Genomic DNA, 19980 nt, shown 5'->3' with positions numbered 1-19980 from the left:
TAAAATAGGAAAGTGTCCAATAATAACTTACTTTCAAACAAAAGTAGGTAAATAATTTTATTTACTTTTACCTTTTTACCATAATAAAAATTAGGAGTTTGCTAAAAACACCGTGAAATAAAGTTAATTCACATGTGCAATAAAATAACTTTACCATGTGCACTTCAAGGCATACTATAATGTTATATAAAATGAATAGTAGGCTAATAGCATTCTGTTTCTGTGGTTCCAAGTCTTTTTGTTACGTTACGTTACTTACTTACTTACAAATGGCTTTTAAGGAACCCGAAGGTTCATTGCCGCCCTCATATAAGCTCGCCATCGGTCCCTATCCTGTGCAAGATTAATCCAGTCTCTATCATCATATCCCACCTCCCTCAAATCCATTTTAATATTATCCTCCCATCTACGTCTCGGGTCGACCTGGTTGGCGAGTTGGTATAGCGCTGGCCTTCTATGCCCAAGGTTGCGGGTTCGATCCCGGGCCAGGTCGATGGCATTTAAGTGTGCTTAAATGCGACAGGCTCGTGTCAGTAGATTTACTGGCATGTAAAAGAACTCCTGCAGGACAAAATTCCGGCACATCCGGCGATGCTGATATAACCTCTGCAGTTGCGAGCGTCGTTAAATAAACCATAATTTAAAAATTTTCTACGTCTCGGCCTCCGCAAAGGTCTTTTTCCCTCCAGTCTCCCAACTAACACTCTATATGCATTTCTGGATTCGCCCATACGTGCTACATGCCCTGCCCATCGCAAACGTCTGGATTTAATGTTCCTAATTATGTCAGGTGAAGAATACAATGCGTGCAGTTCTATGTTGTGTAACTTTCTCCATTCTCCTGTAACTTCATCCCTCTTAGCCCCAAATACTTTCCTAAGCACCTTATTCTCAAACACCTTTAACCTATGTTCCTCTCTCAGAGTGAGAGTCCAAGTTTCACAACCATTCAGAACAACCTGTAATATAACTGTATATAGTAGGATATACAGTATATAGTATAGTATACAGTATATAGTAATATATAGTATACTAACTATAGCAAAAATATTAGTACCATAATGGAACTAATAAAGACTTTGTAGTTTATTTTATTGGAAGTGGAAGAGTGAAAAGAGCAGACTGCATTGTGGTAAATATGAGTGTTTGGATAGCATTGACTGGAAAAACTGTGATCGCTCATGGAGTGCAGGTACATGAGCAATGTTTTTCAGCATAGCTATAATTTTTTGTCAGCATGCATGCATTGCACCTCCTTCCCCCTTCTACTCCACTGAATATTCTGAGAAACTAACTCACTCCACATCACCCCTACTCAAATGTTGGCACATAACACCGGCCAAGCTATCTAATCACAAAAGTACTTATTTCAATAGTAGCTATTAACTGTATAATGTAACATCGACATCAGGATTCGCTCTGACAAATTGTGTATGTTTGTATCCAATGCCAACCCACTTCGCGTTCTGCATATTGCGGATAGATGACAACTGTGACCCATTTTCAAGTTACACACCACTTCAGCGGGTTATACTGTATATGAAGTACTTCTGTGGAGAGTTATGTCATATACTAGGGTGAGTGTATGTGTAAGTGTTCGTGTAAATATAGTGTATGGAATTGGTGATGATGATGAAGATGAGGAAGGGAGAAGGGGAAACCCGATGCCAGCACGTAGCCTACTCCTGCCAGACTTTATGTCCCCATCCGACAGACAAATCACTATCAACAGTGACTTATACCTTCTCTTCATATGCACTGCGGAGAGATTTGGGATTTAATCCAGGCGTATTGGTCCACAATCTACTGATTAGAAGTTGTGCATCACCATCTTTCCTAGTCTCGAGGTAGAAATTTTAATGAAAATCTCTGACCTCACCTGAAATCAAGCCCGGGCCAGTTAGTCTGGAGACAGATGCACTACCTTAGGGCTAAGTCGGCAGACTCTGACAAATTATAAAAAAGTTATAGTTAATGTGTACAATAAATGAATTACTTTTCACCTATTTTAACTTGTGGTAAAGTACAGGTATCTCATTATGGATATAAAACAGAATAATTTTTTAGGCTCAGATTCTGTAATTTTTCGGTTGTGCAAGATTCATAAGCAATTAGCCATATATCGAATTCAGATATTTTCCTCCATGAGAAAATAAAAATGGTCGGGAAGAAGAAGCGTAGTCTGCTGTTTATAATTTGTAATGTAGGCAGTTCATATACAGTATTGGTCCTCATATTGTAGTAGTATTGATGTATCAATCAACTGATCATCAGCGTCAATTGGAGAGGACCAACAAATTATGCTAATGTTATTATTACAGCGTTTATTCTTAATTAATTACATTAAGGATTGTTGCCAACTGTAAGGAATTTCACTTCAGAATAAAGTAAATTATTATGGAAGAATACTGAAGAAAGAAAGTGGATATACATACATTGTGGTCAGATTTTTTTTTTAATTTCTAAGACCTCTTGTAGCATGGTAGACTACTCTATTCGATTATAAAAATAAATTGGGAAGCAAAACAAGAGCTGAAAGTAGAAAATATAATTTCAAAAATTGGTACCGGTAATATATCAAGAAAACTGTTACTCACATATCGGTACCGGTAATGAGAGTTCCAACACTACTGTACCATAACCCAAAAAAGAAAAAAAAAAAGGCCTACACTAATTATTATAGTCCTGATGATAGAATCTCTATTGGACGACTGCAAAACGCAGCTTCTCACATAAAATGTTAGACACAGAACAGGTCAAACTTAGGACCTATGTCTTGTAGTTATTGATGATTCTCATTCTAACATTTTCTTGGTTCATAATCATAGGTAGGCCTACTTACATAATGAAATGTGATTCGGTTGGTAGAGGTTTTAATTGCATTGTAATACAGATTTGGATTCGTACTTCAATTTCTTGCATAAAATATACCATTTTTATTTACTGGTAGGTATTTTGATTCATTGCATTTAAATGTGCCCATAGATTTTACATACAGTAGCACCAACAGTTATTACAAAAATCCTGTTGCAGCTTTTTGGAAGATTGAAATAGTTAAAACATGTACCGTATAGTTTAGTTTTACAATAATTGTCACAACAAATTGTTAAAACTTAAATACGGTAAAAGTAAAACAATAATATAACATAAGTACTGGGAAGAGTTTTCAATTTGTCCTCCTACTCTACTATGATCACACCATTCATTGCTGTCAATCTCCATGTGCTTCTTCTTTTCATTCATCTGGAGTTCATCTAGGTGCAGCACTAATCCGTGAGAATACCGGTACCGAACCATACCATATTTTGGAATTCCACTTCCATTGATACCATTCCTCGATTTCTTTTAGCATTAATTCATATTTTCAGTCTGTAATAATAAAATACGAATTAATATTCTGGGCAAATTTATCTGAAGCTAAACATATTTTGTTTCATAAAAGAAAGTCTTAAGAATAATGACAGCTATGAAAAAGAGGGCATTCTATAAAAATATTTTCCAAGATGTTCAAATTTTGACCTTATCTTGTAAGTAGCCTATATTCTTTCCCCAATGAGATCTGATGTTGGCAGTGGCGTATACTGGTTAAAGGGTTTGGGCTACCGCTGACCCTATTATTACACAAAATATATCTAACAATTACTTTAATTTTAATTACTATGGTAAAACTAATAATACAAAATTATTACATTATGTTATATTATAAACTTTTTCTTTTGTAATTTCCTTGGGCTACCGCCGGTAGCCCGGTAGCCCGCAAAATACACCCCTCGATGTTGGAAATGAAGATACTTTTAATACTAATCAGAACATTTATCATTTTAATCCAAGATAAAATCGGAACTCCATCTATCCTCTGTTCATCTCAGTTGTTACTGTATTGTATTGTATTTATTTGCATTCCATGGTATTCGTACATCGCTTCACAGCTAATATGGAGCATGTCAAAAGAAATTTAATAGTAGGCTTACTACAAAGTTTTAATTATACTCACAGTCTAGTTTAAATTTATACAGAAGAATTTTACAATATACTAGAACAACACAAAGATTTAGTATCGATACTTAATACAAGACAGAAATATTCATGAAGTGTTGCTAAATGTCATAAATTCATCTACAGAATAGAATGCGTGAAAAATTAGGTACTTCTTTAGTTTGGCCTTTAATAATTTAATGTTTTGGGTTTGATTTTTTATATTCATATGGAGGCTATTAAAAATTTTTACTGCCATATAATGCACTCCTTTTTGATAGCACTATAGACTTCCCGATGAAGTATGAAAGTCATTTCTTGACGAGTATTTATGCTATGAACTATTGAATTAGTTACAAAGTTTTCACAATTATATGTACGAGGAAGTTTATTAATGAAAACATATATTGACAGGCCGTGGGCATTATTTTGTAATTTTTTTAAAATGGTCGTACACTATTCCCTAGATTTGGCATCGGTATTATTCTAACTACCGGTACTCTTTTTTGTGGTAGGAATATATTGTTACTATCTGTAGAATTTCATATTATTCCAAAACTTATTGCTGGAAGTATGCAAAGTATATTGATTTAAGGTATTGATATTTAATATTTCTTGCATAGATCTAATAGCAAAACATACTGAATTTAGTTTGGGGGTAATTTCTTTAATACGATTTTTCCAGTTTAACACATTATCGATTTGTGAGCCAAGGAATTTGTTTTAAACCTTACCAATGAAACGAGAAATTTGGTTGTTATTGTTGTCGTCGTTGTTTCTATTGGGGACCTATTATGAATTATTGTGCTTGAAATTTGCGAGGTTGAATTTGAACAGGATTTAAATTGGATTATGCTAGTTTTTTTTTACGATTTAATACTAATTTATTGGCTGAGAATCAGTCACATATTTCGAGGAGAATTGTCTCTGTTGAAGATTGGAATGTGTTGGAGTTACTGGCGGTAAGTACTATACTTGAGTCATCTGCAAATAATATGGGATGTCCTACATCTTTTATTAGTGGAGCAAGATCATTTATGAACACTAGAAAAGGTAGGGGCCTAATATTGATCCTTGTAGAATTCCATTATTAATAGTTCCCAATGTCGAGGCAGATTTCATAGTGGTACTGATTTCGACTTTTTATTTCCTATCTATGAGATATATACACACCATTGGTGTGTAGCACTTTAATTCCATAATAATCTAATTTATCTAGCAGGATTTTATGATTTATACAGTCATATGCTTTGGATAAATCATAGAATATCCCTCAAACTTGGAATTTTTTATTAATTGCGTCCTGAATTTTGTCAGTTAAACTAAATGTTGCATTTTTCTTGGATTTATTTTTCCTAAATCAAAACTGTTCTGGGACTAAAATGTTGTATCTTTCAAGATGGTGATATAATCTTTTATACATTAGGTACTTTTTCAAAGACTTTGGAGAAAACTAGTAGAAGTGATAAGGGTCTGTAATTTTCTGGAGTCATCTTTTTTCCTTTTTTGAAGATTGGAATAACCACTGAATATTTTAATCGATCGGGGAATATACCATTGAACAATCAATAGTTACATAAATAACTTAGTGGCCTAGTTATGATATGTGAACTCGCATTTAATATTTTGCTTGTTATTTCATCATACTTTGAGGAGTTTTGACTTAAATTTTTAATAATTCCAATTATTTCTTGTTTGTTTGTTGGAAATATTTGAATATTTGGAAATTTTGTTGGAAAATATTGTGTTAAAGAGTCTAAACTGTTAGTAACATTATCTTGGGAAATGTTGAGGCTTGAATAATTTCAAGGAAAAATTGTTCCAGGTCGGGTAATCTTGAAATTATTCAAACCTGCTTTACAGGGAGCTACTACCTGAAAGCCAGATTTGCATAATGTTGGGCTATCAATCATTGAAAGAAAATATAAATATATATTCAGTGGTTATAAAAAGGAGTTCACTGTTCATGTATTACAATCTTCAATGCCTGCCTAATTATCTTTGAGGATTTAGTGAAGAACTGTTTTCAAAACATGGGAGGAGTGATAACAGGAGGAAGAAGAAGAATAAAGTGCGTAATATTGATATGGCAATGTTAACAGAAGAGGAAGCAATACTAAGAGACATGCTACTGGAGCTAAATGACAGCTGTAAGCAGTATGGAATGAAGACAACAAGACAATGCAAACAAGACAAAGACCATGGTTATCCAAAAAGAAACTGAAGAAGGTAAACTTGGCGAATTCGAAATGAGGCAGTGGAACAAGTGGGCAGCTTCTAATATGGTACTTGGGGTGTACTATAAGCAGTAACATGAGCTGCTGCCAGGAAGTTAAATGAGGGATAACAATGGTAAAGGAAGCTTTTAATAGAAAAAGGAGCATCTGTAACATCTGGAAAGAGAACTAAGGAAGAGATTAGTGAAGTGCTGTGTGTGGAGTGTGGCATTGTATAGTGCAGAAACATGGACATTACGACGAAATGAAGAGAAACAACTAGACTCATTTGAAATGTGGATACGTGTAAAATGGGCAAACAGAATAAGAAATGAAGCTGTGCTTGAAAGGGTAGGTGAAGAAAGAATAATGCTGAAACTGATAGGCAAAGAAAAAAAATTAGCTGGGCTACTGACTAAAAAGAAACTACCTACTGAAGGATGCACTGGAAGCAGTGGTGATAGTCAAGAAGTTTAACAACCAGTTCTCTCATGTGTACCTATGTTAAACATATATGGTATATGTCAACGGTAATTGCAAATATTACCTGGAAATAATTTAACAACTGGTTCGTCCAAACCGGCCAAATATCACCACTGACTGGAAGGAATGGTGAATGGAAGAAGAGTTCATGGTAGAAGAAGTTATCAGATTATAGACGACATTAAGATAATATGGATCATATGCTGAGACTAAGAGGAAGGCGGAAAATAGGGAAGATTGGAGAATGTTTGATATGCAGTGAAAGACCTGACCTTGGGCAGAACAATATGAATGAATGAATATTGAACTGGTGTTCGATGGACAGAGTTACGCGGTACCAGTATTAATTATTTTAATATTAGGAAATAAAACAGCAACAGCTTAAAACACTTTTTTCCATACGAGTTCTACTTGCAAGAAATACTGTAAATAGAATATTGTGACTCCTGACTTCTACAAAATATGGAGCGTAGACTATAATTACTGGGAATATAATGTCTTTCTCAGAATAAACTAGTCAGTGTTCATTCACACAAACGATATGAGAAGAAGACTTATTTTAAAATATTTGAAACTAAGACAGTCTATTTCTAATTATCATCCAGTATGGTATAATCGGATGGGGAGGAGCAACAAAATTTACACTTTCTTGGCTCACATTGCTTCAAAAACGGATAATTAAAATTTGCTTAAACAAGTCAATTGATTATCTAACAAATTTGATTTATTCCGATTTTAATGTTTTTCGAATTGAACAGATATACAAATATACTTTTAAGTACGGTAATTGATTAACTAGCACAGCGTTTCTCAAACTTTTCTATCCACGGAACCCTTTTAAACCTAAAATAGAATTGTGGAACCCAGCGGAATATTAGTGATATATATATATATATATATATATATATATATATATATATATATATATATATATATATATACCAAGTGTACTTTTACCACTAACATTGCACATTTTTATTGATGTCACATATTATACATATTTAAAAATTATAAATAATATTGTTGAACTATATTTGCTGGTATTACATAGATTAGTAATCCTGGTTTATTTTTACCAATAAAATTAAACATATTTTTTTAACTCGTTATACATTTTCGTATTTAAAAATTATTTAATGTTTCTGAAATATATTTGCTATTGTTACAAAGATTAGTAAATATATAACAAGGATAAATGAAATTAAGTCCACTTGCATTGTTAACACTGTCTTGTAATTCACACTAAAATTCAGGTACTTAATTTTTTCAGAAAAAAACACCTGTTTGAAATAGATCAGAGGGACGAGTGTTTTTGTTGTTTACGCCTGCATATTTCTTTAATATCGGGTTTAATGTTAGAAAGCTAAAGTCTCATGTCTGGTTCTGCATCCAGTCTGTTCCGGTATTTAGTTTTGATAGATGTATACATAGAAAACCCAGTTTCACATAGGTAAGTACTTACAAAAGGAAGTAGAATTGTAATAGCTTTCTTTGATAACACTGGGTAGTCTTTTCTCAGGCTGTGCCAAAAATCCACCACAGGGAGATTCTTAAACTGAGGTTACAGGGATGAATCAGACGTCACTTCCAGTAATGCTCCATATCCTTCAGATATCAAATAGATTTTTGACCCACAAGTTTTGAGAATTGTTTTCACTTTCCTGTTCTGGAAAATACTGCTCTACAGTGTAGCGCATATCCTCCAAATTCTTTACAAATTCTTCATTGATTTCATCACGTTCTCGGAGAGTTTCTTCGTTCTCCTCAAGGAAATCTTTCAAAGCAGGGAAGCTCTCAAATTCACGGCCGGCTAGACTTCTCATCCAGAACTGCAGTTTTCTCTTGAAAGCCCTGATTTTATTTGCTGCATTGAATATATTAACACAAAAATTGAGCTAATATGCAAATATCAAGAGCCATTGTTTGTCACTCAAACTATCGTCCAAATCGAAATGGTGATCAATGAAGAAAGCCATCACCTCAGCCTTAAGTTTGAAGAATCGACTTAAAGTTTTTCCGCGAGAAAGTCATCTCACTTCTGTATAGAGAAGCAAAGATTTTGGAAGGCTTCCCATGTCATCACAAATGATTTTGAAGAGTCTTGAATTTAATTTTCTGGACTTGATAAAATTAACTATTTCTACTGCTTCATTAAGAAAATTTTGGGGGACAGTGGGATTTTTATATGGCCAAAGCTTGACGGTATAAAATACAAGGACTGATTTTGCAATTTTTTGCAACTGACTTTTTGCGCGATACTGCACCAGCTGTTTTCCCAACCATTGCCTTTGCACCATCCGTGCAGACATGAACACAATTGTCCCAGGGTATATGATTGTCTTCAAAAGTACTCACTAACAAGTCTGAAAATTTCAGATCCTGTTGCATTAGCTGACAGCGGTTTACGTATTAGCATATCTTCTTCAATAGCATCTTCATAATGTTAACAGAGAAACACTAGTACAACTGCCAGATCTGCTACATCACTTGACTCGTCTATCTGTAGTGCAAATTGACATGATCTCAGCCAACGGTTTAATTCTTCCTTGATGTAAGCTGCCATATCTTGAATGCAACGAGCCACTGTTTCATTTGAAAGCGGCACGGAAGATAATTGTTTAGCCTCCTTCTCATTGAGCATGCACTTAACCATGTCAATCGCGCAGGGTTTTATTAATTTTTCGGCTACTGTGTGGGACTCACCTGCCTGAGCCACTCTGTAGCTTACAATGAAAGATGCCTCTTTTGCTTTTTCATTTGTACTATATTAAGATGACTGAGCTAAGAAATTTTGTGAATTTAGTAACTCACGACGTTTTCTATCAAAGAAATCAATATTCTTGTTATAAAACTGAGCATGGTTTGTTTCAAAATGGCGACGTAATTTTGAAGGTGCCATCCAATTATTAGGTAAAATTCTGCCACATACTACACACTGAGGGCAATTTTTAGCATCCATGAAATCCAAGGCTAAGTAACTCTCATTATATTTACGTTTTTTAATTACAGGTTCATGTTATGTTTTTGATATTGGCTCCATCACATTTTCAGGTGACGAGAAGCTATTTTGTACACCTGGTTTCATCAGACCCACATACTTGTTTAGGGATAGTTGAAGTTTAGTGGCACAGTTGGATGTTGATTGTTTTAATGATCCTGTTTTAAGCCTCCGATCCATGATTTGGTGTCACTCTGTATTAAAATAGTAGAGTTATGATCGGTATCACTCTGTATTAAAAATACAATGACGTAGCTCGCAATGATCGGTCTTGCTCTCTATTTACACAATTTTGCAGAAGGGATGACAAAACTCGCACAATTTTTCTTTAAAATATTTGAGCTTTTTCGAATATTATTAAATAAACGTTGAGACACAATTAACACATAACTTACCTTAAACTTCAAAATAATGTTCTTTCTTCTCCAAAAGAAGTTTCATGTGCTTTCTTGAAGGAACGTCAAAGCAATTCTGCGAAATATCCTTCACAGAACTTTCAATTAATTTCGTATACAATTTACACCTGTGCGTTGTTGTGCTGAAAAATTACGGAATTTTTTAAAAGAAAATGGAGTTATGGAAGTGAAATTGGAAAATGTGTTAGCTGCAGACACTTAAGTTATTTCGAGCGCACCTATTATTATTATTATTATTATTATTATTATTATTATTATTATTACTTCAACAATGTGCATTAGTGATTGGATTGCCGTCAACGGTACCCATTTTTGTCATGATAATTGCCAATAGAATGGCTGAAAAAACAGTTATAGTTCTGTTCTTATTCTTTTTCATGTTTTTATTACATTATATTTTAGAGATTAGAAAGTAAATAATTTCACATCAGGATTTGCGCGGAACCCCTAAGAGTTGCTTACGGAACCTCGGGGTTCCGGGGAACACACTTTGAGAAACGCTGAACTAGCGGACTTACTCGTGTTAATTATGTAAGCCTGTGGGGCTTACATAATTAAAACGAGTAAGTCTGGTAGTTAATCAATTACTAATATTCAAGTGTTAAAAGTAGTGTACGCAAGGTTCAAAATGAAATATACATTATTAAAATATTGTCATAAAAATCGTCTAAAATATAAAGAACAATAGTTTATCCTACCAGAAGAAATTTGACATGTTCTTTAGCCAGGGTTGCCAGATTCTCTTATTAGGAACCCAGGACAGATGATGATACTGCATTCCTACCTTGATTTGACTACACATTGAATTAATTCAGTTTGCAATACAACTGATTTTATTCGTTTTATGCATTTCAAATAAATAACAGGGCCCGAACTTTTAATTTTGTTACATTTTTCCCAGATTATGAAATTTCCTTTGAATTATTGATAAAATCTGGAAAAATAATGTCATAATACGCCCTATTATATGCAGAAGAAATGCATGATACAGTGTTTAAATCCTATTTATAATAAATCAACTTTCAAAGAGACTAAAAAATAAAGATACTGTATAATACCTAATACTTACTACAGTATAGTACAATTATCGTTTTTATTTCAGTACAACTGCATAGAAGGCTCCAGGTGGCATTGACGATGACATTGAACTCAGGTTGGACAGGGTCTTGAAAAAATGAAGAAGAAATTTTAAAACAATTTATACAAATGAGGGAAAATTGTATTTACTTTTTTTATTTATTTTTTTTTTTATTTTTGACATTCCGGGACAAATATAACTCAATCCAGGACAAAGAACACACCACTAAAATCTAGAACAAACCTGGGAAATCCAGGATATCTGGTAACCCTGCCTTTGGCTGAACATAAATGTTACACAACCACTGCAATAAATCATAGCCAGAGTTACGAGCCAAGGTTATACAACTCTATTTTGATAATAAATTCCGATCTAGTATGTTATTTTGAGTTTAATAAATTTAAGAAAAAATTTAAAGAAATTATTTAGTATTCATGTCCCCTTTTCCTTTTTCTTAAATTCAATACACTATTTATTCATTTCAACTTATATTCTGTTTTTGACTTGATTCTTTACTTTTAAATTATGCCCTATTATAATTTGTAGTAGATCTACAGTTCAAGCCCTATACAACTCGGTCTGAAACATCGCGGATATGGATGTAACGCTGTAAGAAAATGCCCCCCAAAAATATCTTTATTAAATGATCATATTCTGATATATTGTACCATGGTCAAGCTATAACGGGGGGAGGAGCTAAATGATGTTTCATATAATCCCGTTATATGGGGATTCTATGCTTTTGCTTTGCCCCCCCCAAGGAAACTGTCCTCTCTCCGTCTATGCTTATTTGAATTTTTAAAAATGGCTGACATATGTATATGATGCGCTGACATGCTGACAAGCATAAAAAACGCTGATGTCAGTCGTAAAAGCTGACACTTGGCAGATCTGAACAGGAAACCGGAAGATAGTGCTAGATCTCACTAGACTTTGGACAATGAGGGGCACCACCTCGAAACTAGTCAGCCAGGTATTTTTATAATATTAGCACAGTAAAAAAGTTATTGTTAATCAAATAATCAGTAATTATACAAATGTTAAAAAGAATCTACCAAACAATGAAGAAATGTAATGGATATCTAGGTCTTCAAATTCTTTTAGGTGGTTTGAATTAGTAGGTCCGGTTAAGTTGATCTCCTTGATTTGATACAAGGATGGCTTACACTTCGGTAGATGAGGCTAAGACTTGTTATTACTAGACTATTTTCTTAGTTTTCTGGATACCGTAGTAATCTAAAGCATTAACAACATTACTTTCTGAATTTAACTTACTCTGTATAATTCTTTTATTACTGTACCTTCATCAGTATCTGTTTGCCAACATGTTGAAATGTTAACCATGCCTAGTACTGGTACGTCAGGAAAAGTCACAATTACTAGTATTAACATTGCTATTATTTTAAGTGTTTACAGCTGATGTTTTCATATTTGACATTGGTCTTTTCAACTTTTTTGTTTACACACGAAAACTCAAGCAATTCATAAGTATCACATTAATTACCAATATACAACTTAAAAATTGAGTAAATAAAACATTAATTTAAACCTGGAACTTGAAATTAATTTGTACTTGTAATAAACTGTAATTTCTATGTACTGGTATTTGCATTTCAGTTCTTCTCTTTAAATAGCCATTACTTGGCAATGTAATTTCATTGTTTTCAACAGAGTATAATATCATTGTCTTTCAATACTCCAACAATTAGCCATGTTGGCCTAGCCTATACAGTATCATAAGGGGGAGATACACCATTGGCCTGCAAAAATTGAGTGCAATTCATTTTTTTATAGCTCAACTACTATAAAATCTAAATGAACAAAACTTTTCATGCCGGTGCTTAATATACATACAGTACACACTATAAAACACTTTTCAGAGTATTAAAGTGGCTAATAATTACCAGTAAAAATAATATCAAATTTGCGTATTATTTTTTACAATCATAAAGCATTTACGTAATAAAATCTACAATTAATTAAATATCTGCATAATTCTTTCACTGGACCTGCATCAGCAACAGAGTCTAGGATTTTTTACTTATTCCTTCAGAAAATATATTTTTCTTAATAAAAAATTTTAGAAAATTTAATATTAATGGTAACGATTAAGAAAAAATTTTTCTTTAAGGAATAGGTAAAAGATCCTAGACTATGTTGTTGATGTAGTTCTTCAAAACATTCCAGTAAAAAGAACCATGCATATATTTAATTAATTGTATATTTTATTATGTTAATGCTTTACAGTTGTAAAAAAAATGCAAATTTGATATTATTTTTACAGGTAATTATTACTTACTTACTTACTTACTTACTTACTGGCTTTTAAGGAACCCGGAATTATTATTATTATTATTATTATTATTATTATTATTATTATTATTATTATTATTATTATTATTATTATTATTATTAATACCGGTACTGTGGAAAGTTCCTCCCTTCGAAAGTATTATCAGTCACCAGACTGCCACTTAAAAATCACGGTCCTTTAATTCTTTGCTTTAATTATAATAAAACTGTTAATTGGAATCCTTTCAAAAATTACTTACTACTAATACTCGTATTTCCATTACAACTGCGTTATGTTTTCTACTTATGAAGAGCTTCTTTCTAGCCTCTCACTTACATGAATATTAACTCCCCCCTCCCCCCAGTACGTCCCATTCGCGTTATGTTTTTTTTTTTTTTTTTTTTTTTTTTTTTTTTTTTTTTTTTTTTTTTTTTTTTTTTTTACGTATGTAGGCTTCTTTTTAGTCCCTCATGCATGGAATTTATGTCCTCCCCATCTAGTCTTTCAATGAACTTTCATACTGAACAACTGAGTGACTTCTGTGGATGATTTTGGTTATTCCTTCTGGCAGATAATTCATTTTGAAATAACTATTTAAATATTAATCTATATTTTTTTATTGATGCATGAATAGGCCTATCTATTGCAATTTATGAAAGACAAACATTGACTCCTTTTCATGTTATGTAATGTTGTGAAGAAATTAATTCAGTTATCACTTTATTAAATGTCCACTTTCAATATTAACATAATGAAAACTAACTTCATGTTAAATAATTAACTTACACGGCATTTAAATATTCACCAAAAACAGCAAAGTGCTAAAGCGAACATATCTATCAAATTCAACTTGGATGTTTATTTATAAAACCTGGTTGTGTGGATAAGATGGAGAATGCATTCTTCTGTATCCCGTGTTCTGTTCCAGGATGAACATAACTAGTCAAAAGTGGGTATTACAGATTAACTACACTTAGGCCGAAATGATAAAATAGAACACATAACAAATCAAATATTCATATGAATAACGTCTTCAGTTTGTCTTTTCTGGTTAAAGCGAAACTGAGATTCAATTAAAAAATTACAGATTCGTGATTGCAAAACACAACGAGCAATTGAAGGAAAACAAATATATGTCCTAAATTGAATAATAAATTGTATAAAATTGTATGCAGCAGTAAATTTAGCATTAAAATGGCACGATTAATCCGACGACTCAGAATACAGGAGTGTAATTTCGTGAATTAATTCACTTCAGTTCATAGGCGGAGTTATGGGAGGAGTGCATGGGAGGCACGGCCCCCCCCCCCAAACTTGTCTCAACTCTTTTTTTCTATTAACGTCAGAAAATATTGAATTCAAAAGATCTCTTTTGCTTTTGTTTATGGTTAAATTTCTGTGCTTAAATTGATGAATTAATGTTTTCAGATCATTGTGTCTGGACTATAATATTTATTTTAAATTTCTGAATTTGTAAGAATTTCTATACCTCATTTGAGGAATAGAAGCACTGTAATCTTTCTTTTGTAACAGCCTGTACTCATGTGTTAGAAGTTTGCAGGTGTTCAGGCCGCCACATACTGCACAACAATGCAGAAAATAGAAAAGTAATCCCGGTATAATGTGTAAACTTAAAAACGAGATTAAATAAAATAATTAGAGTTTACATTTCATATGATATCTTCAGGAAGGTAAACTTCATATAAAAGAGTTTCTGTTAGCACTCTTACGTAATTTTATTGATGTATGCATGTGTTTCTGTATGAGAGAGAAAAAGAGGGAGATTGTTTTAAGTTACGCCTTATTATAATTTGTAGTAGACCTACAGTTCAAGCCCTATACAACTCGATTCGAAACATAGCGGATATGGATGTAACACTGTAAGAAACATGCCCCCCGAAAATACTTTTATTAAATGATATTTCGATATACTGTACCACGGTCAAGCTACAACAGGGGTAGGAGGTAAATGATGTCCCCCATAACCCCGTTATATGAGAATTCTATGGTTTTGCTTTGTCCCCCCCCCCCCCCCCAAGGAAATGCTTCTCTCACCGCCTATGCTTCGGTTCTGAGTTACATAAACACTTCAAAAGTTAAACAAGTCAACAGCATTTAAGAGTACTTCTAAAATAATTCAAAATGAGTTCCTTGATTGCATGTTAAGTGTATTATCGCCGCGCTCTCATGGTTAACATGTCGGCATCATACAATAACGTGCGGTATGCTTTTAAAACAAAATTTTTCCGACCAATTGTTGCTCTGTAGGTTTCACTCTAAGCGTCACGTTGTCACGTCTACTTCCTCGATAAGAATAAGCACTAGTTTGTTATCTTGTTAAATGGCTATTATTATTATTATTATTATTATTATTATTATTATTATTATTATTATTATTATTATTATTTCATATATGAGTACGTTGACATTCTTAACTCTTAATAATAACTCTTTAATAATAATTTTAATCACATACCTTAATGTTCGTCCTCAGCACAAGACATTGCAACCTCGGTTTTAGTCCACGTGGATTAGACAAGTAGGTGTCATTTAATAATGGAAGCAGCTTATTGGTTGCAATATTGAAATTGAGGCGAGTGATTGGAGCGGCGACATAAGGAATTGAAAACAATAATCCAAGACCTGCCGAATGTTATGCACGAGGCCGCTCAAAGACCTGCCGAATGTTAACCATGAGAGCGCGGCAATAATACCGTGTAGAAGTAAAAGAACCTAATGATTCATTGTAGACTATGTTTCTATCATTGTCGTCCATACGACTGATGTTTCAACCTCGTCCTACTGTTCCGTTACATTATGCCTATAGATGGAAAGCCAGTCTATTAACCAACAAGCCCGTATTTTTTGTATAATTTGTCTGGACTTTGTGAGTTTCATAAAGATGATGATGATGATGATAATAATAATAATAATAATAATAATAATAATGTTACTGTTTATTCCTTATCTCTGGTACTAGGCCTTATGTGTTTATGAGCCGCCACTGCCGCATATGATCCATATATATTAATGTCGTCTATCATTTGATATCTTCTTCTGCCCCAAACTCTTCTCCCGTTCACTATTCCTTCCAGTGCATCCTTCAATAGGCAGTTTATTCTCAGCCAGTGGCCCAACCAATTCCATTTCTTCATCCTGATCAGTTTCAGCATCATTCTTTCTTCACCTACTCTTTCCACCACAGCTTCAGTTATTATTCTGCCCATTTCACATTCTCCATTCTTCTTCATATCGACATGTCAGGTGCTTCTATTCGCTTATCTTCACTTCGTCATAATGTCCATGTTTCTACCGCATACAATGCCACGCTCCACACAAAGCATTTCACTGGTTTCTTCCTTAGTTATTTTTTCAGATATTAATGTTACGCTAATATTGTCATTGTTACCATTTTGAGACCCCCTTATAACCCCTAGTGATCGAAGAGTTCGCCTGTGTGTTAAAACAGCACTGCATTTTAGTGCCTTTTTGCCTGTAATAGTATCTACTGCGCCGAGTTCAAGTGATAATTGCTTGAATTAACATTGACGAGTTCTTGTTTGTACATTGATAACCTGTCTTCATTGCCACAATGAAAGTGAAAAGTTGGATGAAAAAATTGTTCAGGAAAACGCAGGAAAAGAAGACGAGAAAAATGATGACGTTCCTGACCACAAGTGTGTGACTAATCACGAGTAATTACATTATTACTCAACTGCAGTGCTGCTTCATGCATCATGAAGGAAGGCACCTGTGCTGGGTTATCTGCCATGTTTTGTTCAGTCGCAGTCCATTTGTACACTCCACACATTCTTCAGGATAGCCATTAAGGAATGCGTGCTTATTAATTTATGGGCTTATTGTATTTATATACATTACAGCATTCAGATTGTTTTTATATTTTTTTTAATATTTGTACAAAAATTAATTATTTTAATATGTCTAATCAGTCATAGGCGAAGATACGAGAGAGTGTAGGGGGCAATGCCCCCTAGATGAAATTGATTTAGGCTACTGTCTATCTCTAGCATTAGGTAAAAGGAACCATAATTCTGAGGAGTTATTTGCAAAGTAACATACAAATCAAACGTTTACGTAAATGTTATGTTTCTAAATATAGACACCATGCGATTTAACTTCTTATAGCATGGGTAAAAGAAAGAAATAATTGGGACAAACCTGGAACACATTCTAGCGAAGTTCATTCAGTACACTTCATGTGACAGTGAATTCGCGAGTTATCGGTTTCTTTTTAAGAGTACAGAACAAAATGTAAGTAAATGTATTAGTAATAATCAGGGAACGGATTTATATGGACTAAAAATATATGAAATATGTAAATATATATGTAGTTATTTTTACCAAAATATGGAATTAAATATGGATTTTTACCAAAATATGAAATTAAATATGGACTTAAAATTATAAAAAAATGACTATGTACGTTAAATATTGGTACATTTTAATCAAACTAAACAAAAAATATAATGGACGTACCTTATCTTCCAATGTAGTTTCAACAAAACACAATTTTTATTGTCTGTTACCATAACAATAGGTTACAAACATTTCTTTCAAGTGCTGAAAAGTGAATCTTCTTCTATTGTCTCTGAGGATAGATTTATACTGACTAAAAGAGCGTTCGACGTCACAAGAAGTAACTGGTACATAATTCAATTTCACAATGTCTGCTGGGGATAAGTCCAAGTTAATCTTCACTGTTGATTCACCACTCATCACAGCAACAACCTTTTGTAGTTCTTCATATCCAGGGTTTTTTGAAAGTACAGTGTCCACCTTAGCTCTTACTGCATCTGCAACTTTACCTCTACCACGATTCAGTTGTTCCACAGTACTATTTATAATTTCAAAACTTTCAGATAGTGAAAGGTGCCTATTTTGGAGACTTTTGAGCGTTTTTATGATGCATGAAAATGTATGCTGAATGTGAGCTAAGTCATTCTTCACACTTATGTCACAGGTAACTGTTTTCGCAGTATCAATTGAGACTGCATCTTCAGAGTCCAATGCAAGGAGAACATTGTTAATAGAGTCTATATGTTCGGCATAATATTCAACTGCTTCTAGCCATGTACCCCATCTAGTTAAAATTGGCTTTGGTGGCAATGGAATTTCAGGGTACATTTCTTTCAACACGTTAACTCTACTGGGAGCTTTGAGAAATACTTTTTTCACTGATGAAATCAACAAATCTACTTTAGGGAAATTGTCTCTGACCACTTCTGCCACACGATGAAATGCATGCGCCACACAAGTAAAATGAGTCAATTTAGGATATACAACAGATAATGCTTGTCCAGCTTTGACCATATAAGGGGCAGCATCGCTAATAAAGAATAACACATTATCGTACATAATACCCTTTGGCCACAGGATACCCATAGCTTCGTTGAACAGTTTAACTATAGTTTTGTTATTGCACTTTTCTAGAACATCACAATGTAAAAGAATTCGTTCAGAATATTGTTCACTTAACAAACCGATAACTACATTACCAACAAGTCTACCTTCTTTGTCGGGAGTCTCATCAATGGAAACCCAAATTGAACTATCTTTAATTTCATCTCTTATCTTCTGTATTGTCTCATCGTAGATGGATGGAGCATACGTCTTCCTAAGTGTTGACTCATCCGGGATTGTATGTTGAGTATATTTTTCAAGGAATTCCCTGAAGACCTTATTCTTTAGTTTGTAGAGAGGAATATCAGCAGAGATGAGAGAACGGCACAGGTCGATGTTAAACTCAGATCTTACATTCGATGTTGTTGGTTGTGTTAAAAACAATTGTCTCTGCTTGGAATTTAGTTGTTTGTTGGCCTGATGTTTACTAGTTGTAATGTGTTGTTGCACCAGGAACTTTTGTGTAGATGATACTGCACACTGACACAAATTACAAAATAATATTTTATTGTCAGTTGATAAACCATCTTCTTTAAATTCTGAAATGTAACTTGTTAGTTTTGATTTTAAATTGACTGAATGACGTACTTTTGGCATATTTACCGTCTTTATAGTATGGTTTACAAAACTGAACCTATGTGTACTCTGACTGGCATTTAACTGTTGAGCTGCACAACTGAAGTCTGTTAAAAATTTTAAATTAAATTAATACAGTTTTGTAACTTACTTTCCCATTGTTGATAGGACTGCTAATTTTCAAATAACTCTGATGTTAAAGGGATTACTGAACATGTGTTTAAATGTCTATTGTTGAAATGTATTTTTAAAAGTTAATGGAATTTTGTTTTGTTTTATTGTTAAACCTAATATAATATGGACTGTTTTATATGAAATATGGAAAATATATGGAAATTAACGAAAATATGTACTAAACTCTAAAATATGGAAAAATATGGAAAATAAAAGTAGGATTTTTCAACCCTACACATTGTGAAACATAAAGATAATGCAAAATATAAATTATATTAGCTTTATAAGTAAATATGTATTTACATATAAATCCTTTCCCTGGTAATAATGAATAAGCTGCTGATGTGTTG

General features: G+C 33.4%; 1 long non-coding RNA gene across 1 annotated transcript in view; it reads right to left on the bottom strand.

Moving 5' to 3' along the window:
* Window positions 1-1920: 1920 nt before the first annotated feature.
* LOC138709082 (uncharacterized) overlaps window positions 1921-19980 on the bottom strand; it is a 29695-nt gene continuing 11635 nt past the window's right edge. Inside the window, exons 2-3 of the long non-coding RNA XR_011334822.1 lie at window positions 11158-11253; window positions 1921-3369 (exon numbers count right to left, since the gene is read on the bottom strand). This is a non-coding gene — a long non-coding RNA (uncharacterized lncRNA). The remainder of the gene's footprint in view (window positions 3370-11157; window positions 11254-19980) is intronic.

The sequence above is a fragment of the Periplaneta americana genome, chromosome 1 (genome assembly GCF_040183065.1).
Source record: "Periplaneta americana isolate PAMFEO1 chromosome 1, P.americana_PAMFEO1_priV1, whole genome shotgun sequence".
NCBI lineage: Eukaryota > Metazoa > Arthropoda > Insecta > Blattodea > Blattidae > Periplaneta > Periplaneta americana.
The sequence above is the reverse complement of the archived record's forward strand: the minus strand, read 5'-3'. Positions and strand labels throughout refer to the sequence as shown.